Source organism: Macaca mulatta, chromosome 12, assembly GCF_049350105.2.
Source record: "Macaca mulatta isolate MMU2019108-1 chromosome 12, T2T-MMU8v2.0, whole genome shotgun sequence".
In the NCBI taxonomy this organism is placed as follows: Eukaryota; Metazoa; Chordata; class Mammalia; order Primates; family Cercopithecidae; genus Macaca; species Macaca mulatta.
The window spans coordinates 62,694,977-62,713,011 of NC_133417.1; the positions used below are offsets into that span (position 1 = coordinate 62,694,977).

Consider the following 18,035-nt stretch of genomic DNA (forward strand, 5'->3'; position numbering starts at 1 on the left):
CTTATTATAAAGGTGCTTCTAATTTGCCATCCAACATCCCAGCCCCACCATCTTCACTGCATGGAATTCCTTCTCATCCTTCAAGACAGTGTTTGGGTTCCCCTGCCTCTGTCCAGTCTTCTCTAAAGATTCTTATATTTCCCAGATCTTTCTAATTCCCCTGGTATTTATATTCTATATGACAAACAACCTGGCATTAATTCCCTGCCATGCACTGGGTTTCTCGAAACCAATTCAAAACTAGATAAAGATCACATATTATTCTTCAGTGTTTAGCCCTCTTTCACGATACTTAGCATATACTTGGTGCTCAAGAGTTTAACTAAATCTCCAAGTTAAATATAATTTAACATTTGTTTTAAAATTCACTGGGCTCTCAAACAAACCATGGACTGAAATCAAAACTGTGGTGTACTATAAGAAAGACCAGGTTGGTAAAATGGCAAATAACGTGTTGAACTGGATACTTAACTCTTCAAATGTTCTACTTGGCACCCATCTCCCCACAAATACCTTTCATATCAACAGGCAAGCTCGGCACACCTGAAAGGTAGCTAAAAATTGTTGTGTTCAAAACCCCAAGAGGGACTGAAAATATAAAAACCAACTCCCCAAAAAGATATACTCACTAATTAAAATCAGTGCTATTATTCAGGTGGAGTGGCTCATGCCTGTAATCCCAGCACTTTGGGAAGCTGAGGTGGGTGGACCACCTGAGGTCAGGAGTTCAAGACCAGCCTGGCCGACATGGTGAAACCCTGTCTCTATCAAAAATACAAAATTAGCCGGGCATGGTGGCAGGCACCTGTAATCCCAGTGACTCGGACCTGGAAGGTGGAGGTTGCACTGAGCCAAAATCAGCGCCACTGCACTCCAGCCTGGGGAACAGAGGGAGAATCTGTCTCAAAAAAACAAGCAAACAAACAAACAAACAAAAATCAGTGCCATGAAATAAATATCTATATAATAAACTCTAGCAAATTTTCAAAAACCATTCATTGAGCTGAGTTTTTCCCAAAAATTTAGCCAACTTATTTGGCAATGGAGTTTCAATTCTTGGCAGCTAATCAAGCTGTGTAAAATTCTGACCCTAAAGGGTCAAAGGCACATTCCTGAGCAGGGGGTTGGAGGATGACAATGAAGAAGGAGAAGGAAAATCCAATCCAATTTTCTAACTCTAATTTTGGGCATTTAACATTACAGTACAGTTTTCTTTAATCCAGTTTAAAAAAACACGCATAGTTTCTTAAAAGTTGTTGCAATATGATGGGACCTGAGTAACAGGCAAGCACAAAAAGCACTTAAAATCAAACAAGCTCTTGGCAGTCCACACAGCAGCTAAGCAACAGGAAAAAAAAAAATCAAGACAAGTTTTCTCAGCTCTTTAGTTACAACCATATCCTTGGCTTCTAGAAACTGTGGCTTCTAAACATTGCAAATCCTTACCCTTTCAAGAACCATTCCATACTCTCCCTGTCTGTTCACCCAGTCCATAAACCAAATAAACCATGGTGTATCTTGCTGTGGAATTGCCATTAACCAGAACTACTTCAGAAAGCAGGATATGGTAGCAAGAACATAGACTTAGGAAGCAGCCAAACTCAGTTTTCCAACCTATTAAATGTGACCTCTGCAAATCATTTAACCTCTGAGTTTCAGTTTCCTTTTCCATGAAATAGGGTAAATACTTCCCATCTAGTTACTAATTATAGTAGCTATCATTTAGTGAGTTCTTAGTTCTATAACTGTGCTAACCACATTACTTGCATTGTCTGACTTAATCCTAACAATGAAATTGAGAGGTTATATTATTCCCAAATTATGCATAAGAAAATGTGAATGACCATGAGAAATGCGAATTTCCAGGAATTTCTCCAGAATATATTGTTCTTAAAATACTTCCATTCTTTACTCATGATTATGGATATCCAAAAACACTGCTAAATGGGAACTATCATAGTTAGTAGTATTTACAAAGAATTGTAGCCTATAGCAAATACTAAGATCCTGGAAAATGCCAGTGAACATTATTGGATGTTATGCCAGTAGCAAGCAAACTTCAGCCCACAGTCTGGATTTGTAAATAAAAGTTTTATTGGAACAGGCACACTTGTTCATTTTAAGTATAGTCTATGGCTGCTTTCACACTGAAATGGTAGGACTGATAGTTGTAACAGAGTCCGTATGGCTTGCAAAACCTAAAATATTTACTATCTGGCCCTTTAGAAAGAGACTTTGTTGACCACTGCAATAACCTACATTCAGATCTACAAGGAAATTAACAGTACAACACAGACTCGTATGTTGAAGCTGCCAATTTAAAGACTCAGTTTAATTCTAAAATTTATTTCTTGTAATACCAAGCGTAGGATATGTATACAGTAGGCTATGCATATAAACTTATTTTATTTGCAAACATGACAGATCAATGGTAGTAGCAGATTGGGTCACAAAGACACATTTTTAACATGGCAACAGCGAGAAGAAATCATGACCCATTCTCTCCCACGTGCTCCTATCCTGCGCTGGCTCCAAAAAAGGTGGATCTTATCCTTCAACTCCGCAAGTCAGCTTTTCCTGTTCTTGCTTTCAACTTGACATCAGTGAATTCTTTCTACTGTCATCGTGTTGACTCATACAATTCTCACAGGGGAATTATAACACTTTTTCCCATTTACCTCATAAATGATGTTTCTAGGGATTTGGAAAAACATATATTTCCCAAGAAATCCTGAGAAGGAATTCTGTGACAGAAACACTGTTCTCTCCAGGTGTATATCGAGAGACAGAGTAGGAATCATATGTTAGACTTCTAGAGAATGAAGAAAAAAAGCTGGGGAGGGAGGGCAGAGCATGAGGAAAAACAAAATCTCCAAGATGTTTTAAGGAAAAGATTCAGGTCTGCCTTACAGCCTAGAAAGAAGACCGGGCCAAAGTGGAAATACAGTGAAGATGGGTTTTCCTAATGCTTTGGCTGAAATATTAGACTACCTTTCTCCTCCAGAATTTAACGTACAATTTGGCTAAGACCAAAGGGGCCCACTGTGGATTACTTAATTACAGAGTGTAATTAAGTACCAGACTACACTTCTAAAGATAATCTGCCTACACTCTGTAACCCCGAAACCCTCAAGTGAAGTGGTTTGATGACCCATCAAAATCCCTTTCATCTGTCCAGCCAAAGATTCATCTACTCCTGCCAGAAATATAAAGTAAAGGAATCAAGGAGAAAACTTGAGGCAACAAAGGCAGTCAGTGGGCTATAGTAGCATAAAGAAGCTCCATGCTTGAACCAAAGGGTTCTGAGTTGGATCCCGGCCCTGGCCCATGTAATCTTTTCTGGCAAAACAGGTGTCATGACTTCCTGGCAGAGTCGCCATGTATGAACTACATGGCACTCAGTGTATGCTAATAAATGGTAGCTAATGTTGTGAACTCAATATTTAAGGAGCAGCTATAAGAAGAGAAGTGATGATTACCAGGGTTGAATTATTAGCTTGAATCCTATGCAATTGCTGAGATTTGACCATTTTGACTTATCAAAATAGCAATTTAGGGCCAGGCATGGTGACTTATGCCTATAATCCCAGCACGCTGGAAGGCCAAGATAAGAGGACTGCTTAAGCCCAGGAGTTGGAGACCAGCCTGGGCAACATGGTGAGACCCCATCTCTACAAAAAATTTAAAAATTAGCCAGGTATGGTAGTGCACACCTGTAGTCCCAGCTACTCAGGAGGGTGAGATGGGAGGACTGCTTCAGCCCAGGAGGTCAAGGCTACAGTGAGCCATGTTCACGCCACTGCACTCCAGCCTGGGCAACAGAGCAAGACCTGTCAAAAATAATAATAACAATAAGAAGCAACTTTGAAATAAATATTACAAAAGGCTCCACAGGAAGCCTGAAAAGAGAGACCATGAAAGACTAACAGCCCAATACTCATTCTTCCACTGGTGATGACTTAGAAAAAATCCAGACACCAAACAGGAAGGCTACAGACTAAAATAGAATACCCCCTTAAGTCAGCTTCTCACCAGATATGAGGTGTGACTTCAGAGAAGATCAGATTTCACAAAAGACAGACACACATGCACTTCTCACTCATAAGTAACCCATATCACTCACTCCTTTCTCTTTTTTTTTTTTTTTTTTTTTTTTTTTTGAGATGGAGTCTTATTCTCTCACCCAGGCTGGAGTTCAGTGGCACAATCTCCACTCACTGCAACCTCTACCTCCCAGGTTCAAGTGACTCTCCTGCCTCAACCTCCTGAGTATCTGGGATTACAGGCATATGCCACCACGCCTGGCTAATTTTTGGTGGAGATGGGGTTTTGCCATGTTGGCCAGGCTGGTCTCGAACTCCTGACCTCAAGTGATCTGCCCATCTCAGTCTCTCAAAGTGCTGAGATTATAGGAGTGAGAGATTACCACACCCAGCCACTCCTTTCTCTCTCTCTTCTTTATTCCTGCTCTCTCCCTTTTCTATCCTGATTTCTTTCCCTATGCAAGGCCCACTGAAATTTTTGATTAACCAGTTTAGGAAGGAAATAAACACAGCCTTTCTGGTTAACTGATATTACCAATTACACAGAAGGCCTTTCTATAAGCCTTTCAGAGCAGCTAGTAGCTCAATATAGACATCCAATGGATCCATCACACTTTCTCCCTATTTTTCTAATTGTCCTTCATTTTTTTCAAGTCCCATCAGCCTTCACCCAGTTAACAGGTCTGTGGTGGTTCTATGGAGTCATATCAATTCCTGAGTGAGAAATGAGTTTCATGACAACCCCCAGGCCAGCGGTTCCCAACCCCCAGGCTGTGGACAGGTACTGGTCCATGGGCTGTTAGGAACCTGGCCGCACAGCAAAAGGTAAGTTGCTGGCAAACGAGCATTAGGCCTGAGCTCTGCCTCCTGTTAGATCAGATCAGCCGTGGCATTAGATTCTCACTGGAGCGAACCCTATTGTGAAGTGTGCATGTGGGGGATCCAGGTTGTACTCTCCTTATGAGAATCTAACTAATGCCTGGTGATGTGATGTAAACAATTTCATCCTGAAACCATCCCTCTTCCTCTCCACTACTCCATCCATAGAAAAAACGTCTTCCATGAAACCAGTCTGCTGTCCTGGGCTAACCCAAGTAGCTTTATTACAGCCATATATACATCTCCAAATGGTTCTCAGAGAAGAATCAGAGCACCTTGAGTGAAGAGGGATTGAGAACAAGTGGAAGGGAAGAAAGGAGGAACCGGTCACTTCTTCCATTCCCCCAACACGCGACTCCCTAAACAGAATCAGACTTCTCTGGTAATCAGATCGCCTTTCTGTCTGTTTGGCTCAGCTTTCATGTGTGTACACCCCATTGCAGCAGCGCTCCAGCTCTCTTCATTACCATGAGACATCCGTGTTGTAACTGTTGTCTGGCAGGAATGTGGTAATCCTTGGTGATTACACTCACACATAAGACTATACAGGCTTTCATCAGCTCATGATCTCAGGCACTTTTATAAGAGTTCGCAAGACTGCCACCCACCAGGCCAGGACCAGATTTTCTGGTTTTCTAATGGAGTGTCTGGCATTTTGTTTCACTTAGGCTGTACTATTTACCTTCACTAGACAGGTATTTAGCAAAACTTCAACGAGGAGCCTCTTGAAAGTAGGAACTCTGTGTATTCAATGTGCTGCTATATCTCCAATGCCTGGTCTAGCATCATGTCAGACTATTTAAATATTTGTGGCGTGAATGAAGTTTAAAATTGTAGAAAAAACAGGCTGGGCACAGTGGCTCATGCCTGTAATCCCCACACTTTGGGAGGACAAGGCAGGAGGATTGCTTAAGCCCAAGAGTTCGAGACAAGCCTGGGCAATACTGTGAGACTTCATCTCCAAAAATTTAGCCAAGCATGGATGGTACATACCTGTAGTCCCAGCTATTTGTGAAGGTGAGGGGGGGAAGGATTGTTTGAGCCTGGGAGATGGAGGCTGCAGTGGGCTATGGTCACACCACTGCATTCCGGCCTGGGCGACAGAGTAGGATTCTGTCAAAAAAAAAAAAAAAAAAAACAAAGGAGAGGAGAGGGGAGGGGAGGGGAAGGGGAAGGGGAAGGGGAAGGGGAAGGGGAAGGGGAAGGGGAAGGGGAAGGGGAAGGGGAAGGGGAAGGGGAAGGGGAAGGGGAAGGGGAAGGGGAAGGGAAGGAAAGGAGAGAGAAGGAAGGGAAGGGAAGAGAAAGGAGGGGAGGGGAGGGAGGGGAAAGGAGGGGAGGGGAGGGAGGGGAGTGGAGGGGAGGAAGGAAAAGAAAAGGAAGAAAGAAGGAAAGAAAGGAAGGGAAGGGAAGGGAGGGAAAGAAAGAAAACAAAAGAAAGAAGGAAGGAAGGAAGGAAGGAAGGAAGGAAGGAAGGAAGGAAGGAAGGAAGGAAGGAAGGAAGGAATAATTTCAAGTTCATAAGCTTTGCAAAGAAAAAGAAACTTCTCTATCACTAAGTGGCTAAATTTCTACTCTAGGCTTAAATTCAAAGCAGTAGCAGAAAGTACCAAATACCTTCCTGCAAGTATTTATGTCATTACCAACCTAAGAAAAATTTTCACCAGATCACGCTTCCTAATTACGATTGAACAAGAATAAACTGAACAAAAGACAATCAATATTATTTTTTATTGTTTGGTTCCATTTATTGTTTGCCCACCAGCATACAGGCATTTCTAAAGCTAGTCTAAAAACTGCTTGCCCACTGTGCAGAGAGAACAAGGTAACAAGCAAAAAAGCAAAGCAAAACAAAACAAAATCCAATAAAGTTAGGGAAAAAAGAAAAGAAAAATGAACAATGTTTTATGTGGCCTCATTTCTCATTGGTTTTGTGTGTGTATATACTACATACCCATAATTATGTCAGACAAGCCATGAATTGTATAAGTATTTGCCAGTCCTGTAATGAGTTAATCTGAAAAATTAACCTGCCCACTTCTTGAAGAGAAAAACAGCCTTTTATCTTTGATTGTGTAATAATTGGGGTAGTATCCCTTCTATACTAACTAGTCAACAAATACTTGTTGGCCTATGAACAGTGAGTTAATTTAAAATAAGATTAAAGTCAAGAATTTAGGCAACTCTGGGTCTGCCGCTGACTTGGTGGTCTTGAGGACTAGGGTCTCTCAACTCAGCTCTATTGTCTCTATGCGATTGAGCAGGGAGTCATCCAGGTCGATGGAGATAACACTGAACTGGTGAGCTAGACATGACCCTGCACCACTGCTGTATGACACTCAGAAGTCACTAACCCTTCTCACCCTTCTCTGTTATCCTTTTATACTAACTATAAAGAGAGAGCAGGCCGGGAACAGTGGCTCACGCCTGTAATCCCAGAACTTTGGGAGGCCGAGGCAGGCGAATCACGAGGTCAGGAGATTGAGACCATAATGGCTAACACGGTGAAACCCTGTCTCTACTAAAAATACAAAAAATAAATAAATAAATGAGCCGGGCGTAGTGGTGGGTGCCTGTAGTCCCAGCTACTCGCGAGGCTGAGGCAGAATGGCCTGAACCCGGGAGGCAGAGCTTGCAGTGAGCCAACACCGCACCACTGCACTCCAGCCTGGGCAACAGAGCAAGGCTCCGTCTTAACAAAAAAAAAAGAGAGAGAGAGAGCAGTGGCCCAAGTCATTAAGTCTCCTTCTAGCTCAAAGATTCTGGTTAGATATTTCTTTCATGATTGTTACCAGGATTCCTCAAGAATTATGCTAACGGCAAGGGGTATTCTTTAATTAAAGATTTTTTTGGGGCCAGGCATAGTGGCTCACGTCTGTAATCCCAGCACTTTGAGAGGCCGAGGTAGGCGGATTGCTTGAGACCAGGAATTTGCTGGGCAACATGGCAAAACCTCATTTCCACAAAAAAAATACTAAAGGCCGGGCGTAGTGGCTCATGCCTGTATTCTCAGCATTTTGGGAGGCCCACGCAGGCGGATCACCTCAGGTCAGGAGTTCGAGACCAGCCTAGTCAACACGGTGAAACCCTGTTTCTACAAAAATACAAAATAAGTTAGCCAGGCATGATGGCAGATGCCTGTAATCCCAGCTACTCAGGAGACTGACGCAGGAGAATCAATTGAACTTGGGAGGTGGAGCTTACAGTGAGCCGAGATAGCGCCACTGCACTCCAGCCTGGGCAACAGAGAAAGACTCTGTCTCAAAAAAAAAAAAAAAAAAAAAAAAAATTAGGTAGACATAGTGGTGGGTCCCTGTAGTCCCAGCTACTTGGTAAGCTGAGGCAGGAGGCTTGCTTGAGCCTGGGAGGCAGAAGCGGGTGAGATCATGTCACTGCACTCCAGCCTGGACAACAGAGTGATAGCAAAACCCTGTCTCAAAAAAAAAAAAAAAGACAGCTGTCCAATGTACCTCTGTACTGAGATGGCACCCAGCCCACTAATTAAAGAAAAAATGTAAAAATAACATAACACTTTTTATTTAGGAGTTTCATTCTTTTTTTTTTTTTTTTTTTTTTTTGAGACAGAGTCTCACTCTTTCACCCAGGCTGGAGAGCAGTGGCACAATCTTGGCTCACTCCAACCTCTGCCTCCCAGGGTCAAGCGATTTTTGTGCCTCAGCCTCGTGAGTAGCTGGGATTACAGGTACCCGCCACCATGCCCAGATAATTTTTGTATTTTTAGTAGAGACGGGGTTTCACCATGTTGGCCAGGCTGGTCTCGAACTCCTGACCTCAAGTGATCCACCCGCCTCGGCCTCCCAAAGTGCTGGGATTACAGGCGTGAGCCACTGTGTCTGACTGAGGTTTGCCCTTAATTTAATTTGCTCACCAATCATTTGCTTGCCAACTGAAGGGCAACTGAGTAAGAAAATGTACAAACAGAAGTAGAGTAACAGTGGGTCTATTAAGAACAGTCTCTCAAGGGCGCAAAAGAATACATCCAGGTTCCCAAGACTAAAGGGTGTCCATGTCACCCACCATCCCAAATCTACTAATCTTTCTTTATGCCCTATCTTCTGCAATGGAACCACTGAAGAATCTTGTAGACAAAGCCAGAAACCAAATTCGCCTTACAAACAAACCCCACCGCTACCTACATCCCAGCCCAGGACCTCTCCCACCAACAGTGCTCCAGCTGACCCCTTCTACATCTCTGCCATCAGCGTAGTAAATCGTTCATTGAGTAAAGCACACTAGTGCCTCTCCTCTGCTTAAAGCCATCAATGGCTCTCCTAGCTCGTGTAGATTTCCTGATTGTCACGATCTGTCCCCAGACATCTCCAACATCATCGAATTATCATCTCATAAGTACCCTCATCCTAATTGTATCTTACAGCTCCCTGGGGACACCATGGCCTTGTTCACCTTCTGCCTTTGCAGTTGTCTGCCTGAAATGTCTTTTTCCATCTGGCAAACTCCTATGCTTCAGGATCAGCCCCAGCATCACCTCCCAAAGCCCCCATGTCTACATCCTGTCTGAAATATTAATACATGCCCCCTCATCTGTTGTTCCCAAACTTAACTATTGTGACCCTTAAAAGTGCATTTCAATTTTTAAATTTTACTGTTTCCCTGGTGAGTCCATGGACTCCTCAAAGGTAAGCAGTATTTTTCACCTCTGAAACATCAAGGATAGTCATATAAATAATAGGCCAAGAGGCTGGGTGCAGTGGCTTACGCCTGTAATCCCAACACTCTGGGAGGCCAAGGCAGGTGGATCACCTGAAGTCAGGAGTTTAAGACAAGCCTGGCCAACATGGTGAAACCCCATGTGTACTAAAAATACAAAAATTAGCCAGGTGTGGTAGCAGGCTCCTGTAATCCCAGCTACTTGGGAGGCTGAGGCAGGAGAATTGCTTGAACCCAGGAGGCAGAGGTCGCAGTGAGCCGAGATCATGCCATTGCACTCCAGCCTAGATGACAAGAGCAAACTCCGTCTCAAAATAAAATAAAATGCCCTTAATAAATGTTGATAATAAATGGTGTACCCTGATAATGGATTCAAAGCATAAGAGGTACCATCCAAGAGAAATATGAACAATTTAAAAAATGACAGAGAAATAATTATGCTAATGGCAAAAAAGGAGGTAGACCTACTAGAACCCATTTTCAGTGTTGTCATGGCTTTTAACTCAAAGTAAAAAACAAAACAAACTTCCCCAAACCCTCAGTTATAGAGACAGAGAACTACCAATGTTTCTGATTTCATACAAAAAGACAACATGTAAACTAAATGTATATATTCAACCACAGCTTCCTCCTGACTTACATTTGAAAACAAAGTATTCCCTACTCTAACATTTTAGGACATAATCTTTTTTCTAAATTTTATATACACACACAGAGAGAAAACAAAACTTGAGAACAATACTTAAATACCATGTAATATTACCATGTAATATTACTGGAAACTAAATTGTTACCAATAAAATGTAAGAAGGGCGATGCTTTGTTTCACCAAAACAAAACAAAAAAAATGTAATTTTTTCCCAGAGAATTATTCCCAAGATGGTCACTTGGACTCATGCCCCCATACAATTCCCTTGGCTAAGCTCTCACTGGCTGGCCTGCTTCCAGATGTTGTCAGTCAAGGTGACTGAGGGAGCTAAAGTAGGAAAAAGAAGTGTTCTTCCTCTCACCATGACAATATTACATTTGCTACATTTTTTGTCTTAGAAACAGGGTCTTACTCTGTTGCTCAAGTTGGAGTAGAGTGGCAGAAACATAACTCACTGTAACCTTGAATTCCTGGTCTCAAACAATTCTCCCACCTTGGCCTCCCAAAGCACTAGGATTACAAGAATGAGACACCACACCTGGCCTTTACCTTCTTAAAGGTTTTTCCCCACCCCACTACCCATTTTCTCAGCCCCAGCCTGTTTATATCACACTGGGAAGAAAAGACAAATAACACACATTGCTATATAATGTTATTCAATTTACTTTAATAAGCATGAAAAAGGTAACAGAAAGGAGGCAATGGCCAAAGACAAATGTTAAAGAAAAGAGTAGGAAGATCCAAGGAATAATAAATGGCTGTTATTAGCATTTGCTGGCTGGGATCACTTTAACCCATGAAATCGCTTAATGCGTGAGTCATGTGAACTCATGACTGCACTGAATCATGTCATGTGTTCAACCAAACCTGCAATGAAAATAACCCAGAAGTCTTGAGATGCCAATGACTCTCCAAGCAAAATAATGAGGGTGGCAGATCTACCCTAGAAAAATCAAAAAACATAAATAGGGGCTTAGACAAAAATTTTAAATCCTGTTGTTTTCATAAAACAGGTGGGCAAAGGGAGATTTTTTAGTTTACCAAAATTGGGACTGGGTTAAAATTTCAAAAGTTGAGAATTCACTGTTCTGGAGGATTCTGTGAGAGTCAACACTGGTGTCTACTGTGTGCCCACTGCAGGGTTGGACCAGGAACTGGGTTTCTACCCTCACTCTGTTCACAGGATGATCAGGAGAGCCCAATCCTTGGCTTCTACTCCAATAATATTAGCTTTAAAATTAGTCTTACCTGCTAATAGTTTCTCTGTCAGGGTGGTGAAAATGTTCTAACATTAGATAGTGGTGTCAGTTGAACAGTTCTGTGGCTGCACTAAAAACCACTGAATCGTACATTATAAAAGGGTGAATATTTTTGGTATATGAACTAACTCAATAAAACTGTTATTTTAAAAATCAGTTTAAAAGGTCTTACAGCCTTTTTTCCGTACAACTTAGACCTCGAGTACATTCTGGGCCGTGCCTCTTCACCACCTGGACATAGCTTATCTCCCAGTTAATTTTTGTGAAAACAGCAAAAGCTCTGGAATCACATAGCTTGAGGAATGAACCTAGGCATGTAACTTCCCAGGCACTGGTATCTTAAGCACATTACTCTCTGCCTGTGTCCCATCCATAAAACAGGCAGACACCACCCCCCAGTCAGATGAGAACTACTACTGAGAAACTGCAAATCACTGCCGACTTCAGACTAAATTAGCAAATTGCAGATAATTAAAATGAAATGGCCTCTACCAAAGGACACATGAGGTATCAGAAGAAAATAACAGGAAAGACAAAAATGAGAAAGGATGATGGCAAGTCAAGAGTTAGGACTGAAGCCAGCCTACCTGAAGCCAAATCCTCTTTGGGATTCCAGTGATACTTTGGAGTAGGGGTGATGTGGGGTGGGAAGATGGGGACGGGTCTGTTCCCAGAATTATGTGCTATTATCAAGACGACCTTGTCTATCATACATAAATCTCGGGACTCTTTAACGCAAAACCTTTTATATGCGTAACCACAAAACAAAGACATTTTCTATACTTTACTCTCCTCAAGTGTCACTCAGCATTCAGTTCACTAATGGAATTTTAGCCTCTTGATTTGGGTTACTATTAATTAGAACACATAGTTTTGCATCAGGATTCATTTTTTATAGATTAATTCTATAACATAAAACATGCCTGAATATGACTGTGTTAGGAGTCTTTTCATCACAAGCCTCAAGATTCCACACCTGTGATTAATTTACATAAGCACAAGTTGAAACATCAGCTTTTTGATCATTTGTGATATTGCAACTCTTAAGAAGCAACTTCACTGACAATTAATACAAATGATCTATATTTATCATCAATAACCCAAATTCCCAGAATTTGGGCCAGAATTTCTAATGTGAAATTAATTCTTCATAGCCATTTTAACACCATTCTCATTTAAAATGTGCTCTATTTATCCGAGCAACAATGAAAGGAACTTTCATTGTTCAAAAAGACTTAAAAACATCTATTTTTATATATAAGTACAGACACACACATGTATAAACCTTTTGTCACACATTTCTACCCTTCAAAAGCAATTCAAGAAGAGCTAGAGACTAGTAAATTGTCAGCCCTATCCTTCCTCTGGTAGAGGTGATAATACAGCCAGCTGAATTCTCTAAGTAAAAGTTCCTCCAGAGATCAGTAAGTTAACAAATTAGTCTCCATACTGCACAGGTTGGCTTCCTGTATCTTTGCATCCCTGATGTTCAGCATATACTTGAGCTTTGTGCACTGAAGAGGAAGGGCAGACAAGCATTACCCAAAACCCCATGGTTAAAGGACTAAATAAGCCCAGTTGTTCTCACCCTTGGCTGTACGTTAAAAGTGCCTGAAGAGTGCTCTCTGGTGGAAATGGAGGATGGCCATTGTCCCAACTCTCCAGGTGGCTCAAATGAGCAGCTGGGAGTTGAGTATCACTGAGAGAGACAAGGTAAGAAACAGTTAATACCTTCAGGATTGCTTCAATATGACAGGACATGAAAGTACAACACACATATAAAAAGGAAATAAAACGTTAGCAATTGTCTGTTTACCATTCACACTGTCAACAATTACGAGAAAAATTCAACTGAGTTTCGGGTCACTGAACCCTAGTCCATTTCAAAAACATCTGTCTACCTGATTTTGCTTTTTTACTTTCTAAATCCAAGAGGGAAATGATAATCTTCTGTAAGTTTTAGAATGGCTTATTTTCTAAAACTGTCAGGAAGGAAAAGGTTAGCTCCTGTTAGTTTTAATTTTGAATGCATTAAGTACTGGTGGAGGTAACTCTTAGATAACAGCTTTTTTAAAAATCAGTTTTAGTTGTTTCATGGGCAGCATTTTTGTTGGTTCTGCCAGAACTGCTGTGCACTCAGGCTTAAGACAACACATACTAACATGAATTCAACTGAGTCTCTTAGAACTTCTAACCAAATTTAGACTGGTTTAACACAACCATGAGGTATCCTTCCACTGTTTTTCAATAATACTTTGGACATACAAAGGGCAGGTCACATACATGTCTAGAAGCTATTTTCCTTTAAATATAATTTTGGATTATATTTAAAATCACCTGTCGCCCAGGCTGGAGTGCAGTGGCGCGATCTCGGCTCACCGCAACCTACGCCTCCTGAGTTCAAGCAATTCTCCTGCCTCAGCCTCCCAAGTAGCTGGGATTACAGGCGCATGCCACCATGCCCGGCTAATTTTTTGTATTTTTAGTAGAGACGGGGTTTCACCGTGTTAGCCAGGATGGTCACAATCTCCTGACCTCAGGTGATCTGCCTGCCTCGACCTCCCAAAGTGCTGGGATTACTGTACATCAGCCACCATGCCCAGCCTGGTAAAATTTTTTTAAGAGGCAAATAAATGTGAATGCTCCACAGAGGTAGGGGCATTCCAGGGTTGAAAAAAGCTTCCATATGTGATTATGCTCTTTCTCTAGAGGTAGATGGATGGGTCCCAACTGTGGGGTTTATTGTATTAACACATCAAACAGCAAGAATAGGGAGCTATATATATCACACACACATGCCATTCATACTGCCATTTCTCAAATACAGTATGAATTCATGTAGATGTATATCAAATAAACAAATATATTCATATATATAAAAACATATAGCATAGGACTATATATATTCAATCCATGCTATGGTCTAAATGTTTGTATCCACAAATTAATATGTTGCAACCTAGTCACCAATGGGATGACATTAGGAAGTGAGGTTTTTGGAGGTGATTAAATCATGACTGGTGGGCAAAGCCATGGGAGGGGAGAACAAGGGTGGGTATCCAAGTACGCTGGAGGAGATGAATCTTGAGAAAAGTACCTGGCGAAGAGCTCAGCTGGGAGTGACGCTTGTCCAGGTTTGAGTTTGGGATGAGTTTTCCTGTGGATTTAGTGCCCTTATAAGAGAGACCCCAGAGAGCTACCTTATCCCTTCCACCATGTGAAGACAGAGCAAGAAGATGCCAACTATGACCTAAGAAGCCCTCGCCAGACACTGAATCTGCCAGTGCCTTGATCTTGGGCTTCCCAGCCTCCAGAACTGCGTAAAATAAACATCGGGTCTTTATAAGCTACACAGCCTCTAGAATTTTGTCATAACAGCCCAAATGGACTAAAACAATCCATATATACTAAAAATGCAACTAAAACCTTTAGTGAAGATCCTGATGTTTCCTTTCTAGGAAACTGCCAGCACTCCACACCCCACCGCACCGCACCCCATGTGTCCTCAACCACTATGCCCCCTTCCTCCCCTACACTGTGGTGAAAACCCAGAACTGAGCCAGTTAGAACTGTGGTCCTGCCACGTGTGTGCTACCTTTCAGGCCTCAGGAGCTAACTTAATGTGCCTCATTCCCTTCATCTGAAAAGTTTAGATTAAAAATTATACCTGCCTTGCAGAATTAGCATAATAATTAAATGAGTTAATATATGTAAAGCACTCAGAACAGAACATGATATAAGCACCATTAAAGGATAAGTTATTAATATTATTGATGCTCTTATAACCATAATGCTGACTTCTGTGATACTCATTTCTTTCCTTTCCTTAACAATTTTTCTTTTTCTTAATAATGTATTTTACTAACTAAAACATACAGTACTTTGACTTGCCTTTGAGTTCCATTTTTTTCTCACTCTGAAAGACATAATGGAACGCATGGGAGAGTATTGTGCTGAATCAGCTCCAATGTATGTCAAAATTTCTTTACCTCAATAATGAATAATAAATTACTTAGCAATACTCACAATGGACTGCAGTGTAGCTCTGCCCCACAGCAGGGCTGAAAACCAGTGGTTAAAAACAAGGATCTGTTAACCAGTAAGGTTTACTGACAGAACAAAGGGAAACCTTCAGATTGATAACCAGTATGAAGATTACATCCTCCAAGCATCATCTAGTGAACAGAAAACAGAAAGCAAGTCACCACCAACCAACCAGCCAACAACCTTTAATTTAATATACTCTACTGTTCTTCATCAATATGGACGCAGACAAGCATCTATCAAGAATACCATGGAGCCTTTCAACTACTATGAAATGTAAAAATGAAAACCAAAGTGTTACACCTGGAATTCACCCAAATCTTTTAAACATATAAAATTAACAGTGACGACCTGACATTTAGAAAAAGACAAGCTGGCACAGTAATGCATGCATGACATGTTAAAGGCCATTCAATATCTAATATTCATCATGGGGAGTCGTATTTCCTCAGAACAGGCTCCCTATTTTGCCGTGTAAATTAAAACTGTGTCAGAAGAGGCAAATACTTTTTTGGAAATGCCTAACATAAAGGCTTTTCTGTAAGAACAAGGTTTGCCCATGACCTTACTTTGCCATCTTTAGTGATGAGAGAAGAAACCAGGCTTGAGATACTGTGGCCACTGGCCACTTGGCGTGGCCTGAGAGTGAGAGGTCCGCAGTCAGGAACCTTGAGACAGCTCATAATTCACATGGGGTTTCCAAAAAGGAAACACAGGTTGTACCTAAAAGCATTCCTTATTGCTCCTTCCTACACATTTTATCCACCACCTTATATCTGCGCACAAAGTCCTCCATTTCAGGAAGGAAACCTGGACAAGCGTCACTCCCAGCTGAGCTCTTCGCCAGGTACTTTTCTCAAGATTCATCTCCTCCAGCGTACTTGGATACCCACCCTTGTTCTCCCCTCCCACGGCTTTGCCCACCAGGAAATCACCACCACCTTCTGACAACAGAAGGACTTTGTCGTCTTTAGCACTGAGTCCCCAGTCCCTACCAGGGTGCCTGACACAATAAGCACACTCAAGGGGGTGTGCTGCAAGATAAATTAATGTCTCTCCTCCTTTATGAAGCCTTCCAGGATTTATAAGGCTTCCAGAATTTAAAAGTAGTGTGTGCCCTTCCCCCATGACACCAGCATTCTGAAGGGACTAGATAAAGAACACTCCATCTCCTCTTCTGGATGCCTACTGTAATTACATGCAATAAATACCAGATGAATTGGTTCATATCATGTCCTTCATTACATCTGCACCTATGAACAGGAAGAACAGACTTTGCAGCCTTGAGTAAATGAGCTCCTTAAGATTTACGTTTCTTTCGCCTGTAAAATGAGGCTACAGATACCAACTTCCTAATATATATAAAGTTCGTAGCACAGGATGTGGCAAAAAGATAAACACTCAAATATATTTTCCCTTCCCCATGTATATTATGAATAAAAGTCAAAGTAATTTAAATTTTACACTCACGTGTAACAGAGGCAGGGCTAGGTAATCAGCTCATCTCTCTTTTGAATTTACAGGGATGCTTTTCTAAACCATGCAAACAGCATGTCTTTCTTTCCCTTTGGAGATCAAAGGATTTACCTGACCAAGAGACAGTAAGTTCCCAAAGTCAGGTCTCCTCTGCACATAGCCTTACCTGGCCCAGCGTCACAGAAGAGAGCTTCACTCAGAGAAAGGGTTCAGGAAGTACACATAGAATGAAAGCTGACTAAAGCAAGCCTTTGCCATTTTCCATTTTCTTCTAAAATGAGATGCTTTTAAAAAAAAAAAAAAAAAATTTTAATTTTTTAATTTATTTTCGAGCATGGAAATTTAAAGATATTTGAGGGAAAACAGAGCAGTACATCTGTGATAAGTGACTGTTCTGTCAAACTTTAAGGACTGTAACCCTTAGATACATTTTATACAAAATAACAATTTCTATTGTCACAAACTCAAAGGAAACCAGACAAACAGGCTTGGAAACTACCAGCCAACTTCATTCTGTGAGTAACCATTAAGTTTTAATCAGATGTGGTTCAATTTCTGGAACAGTGAGCATTAAGAGGGGCTCATCAAGGAAAATGGGCAAAAGTAGGAGGAGAAGGAGGAGGAGGAGGAGGAAGAGAACAAAAGAACTGCCCCCCAAGCCAGTCATTGAACGTGGACTCTTGACTCGAATTCTCTGCCCCTCTTTGCAGCTGTTGTCTCCTACAGTTGGCACGAAGCGTTGCCAGTCTGGGACCGGCTTCCAGTGAGGACAGCATTGTTTTATTGGCTACTTAGGCAATGCACACACCATTAATGGAGTTTTTATCTCTCCATTTTCCTGTCAGTACAGAACCAGCCAGTCTGACTCTGTTATTATCATCAAGAAAGCTTTTTTTTTCCCCCCTCCCCACACACACTCTTTAATCCAAACAACATCTGGGAACTTCAGCCTCTATCATGTAAAAGCGAAACAGATTTAGAGGGAGAGCAGGAGAAAGT

The 18,035-nt window shown here is 41.5% G+C and overlaps 1 protein-coding gene across 14 annotated transcripts in view; it reads right to left on the bottom strand.

The window, feature by feature from the left end:
- ACVR1 (activin A receptor type 1) overlaps positions 1-18,035 on the bottom strand; it is a 140,916-nt gene that overhangs the window by 84,858 nt on the left and 38,023 nt on the right. Inside the window, exon 1 of one of the 14 annotated variants that reach the window (XM_077956176.1) lies at positions 13,105-13,217. The exons of 9 other annotated variants lie outside the window; for them this stretch is intronic. The gene's annotated coding sequence lies outside the window, so the exon portion shown is untranslated. 14 annotated transcript variants of the gene reach the window in all.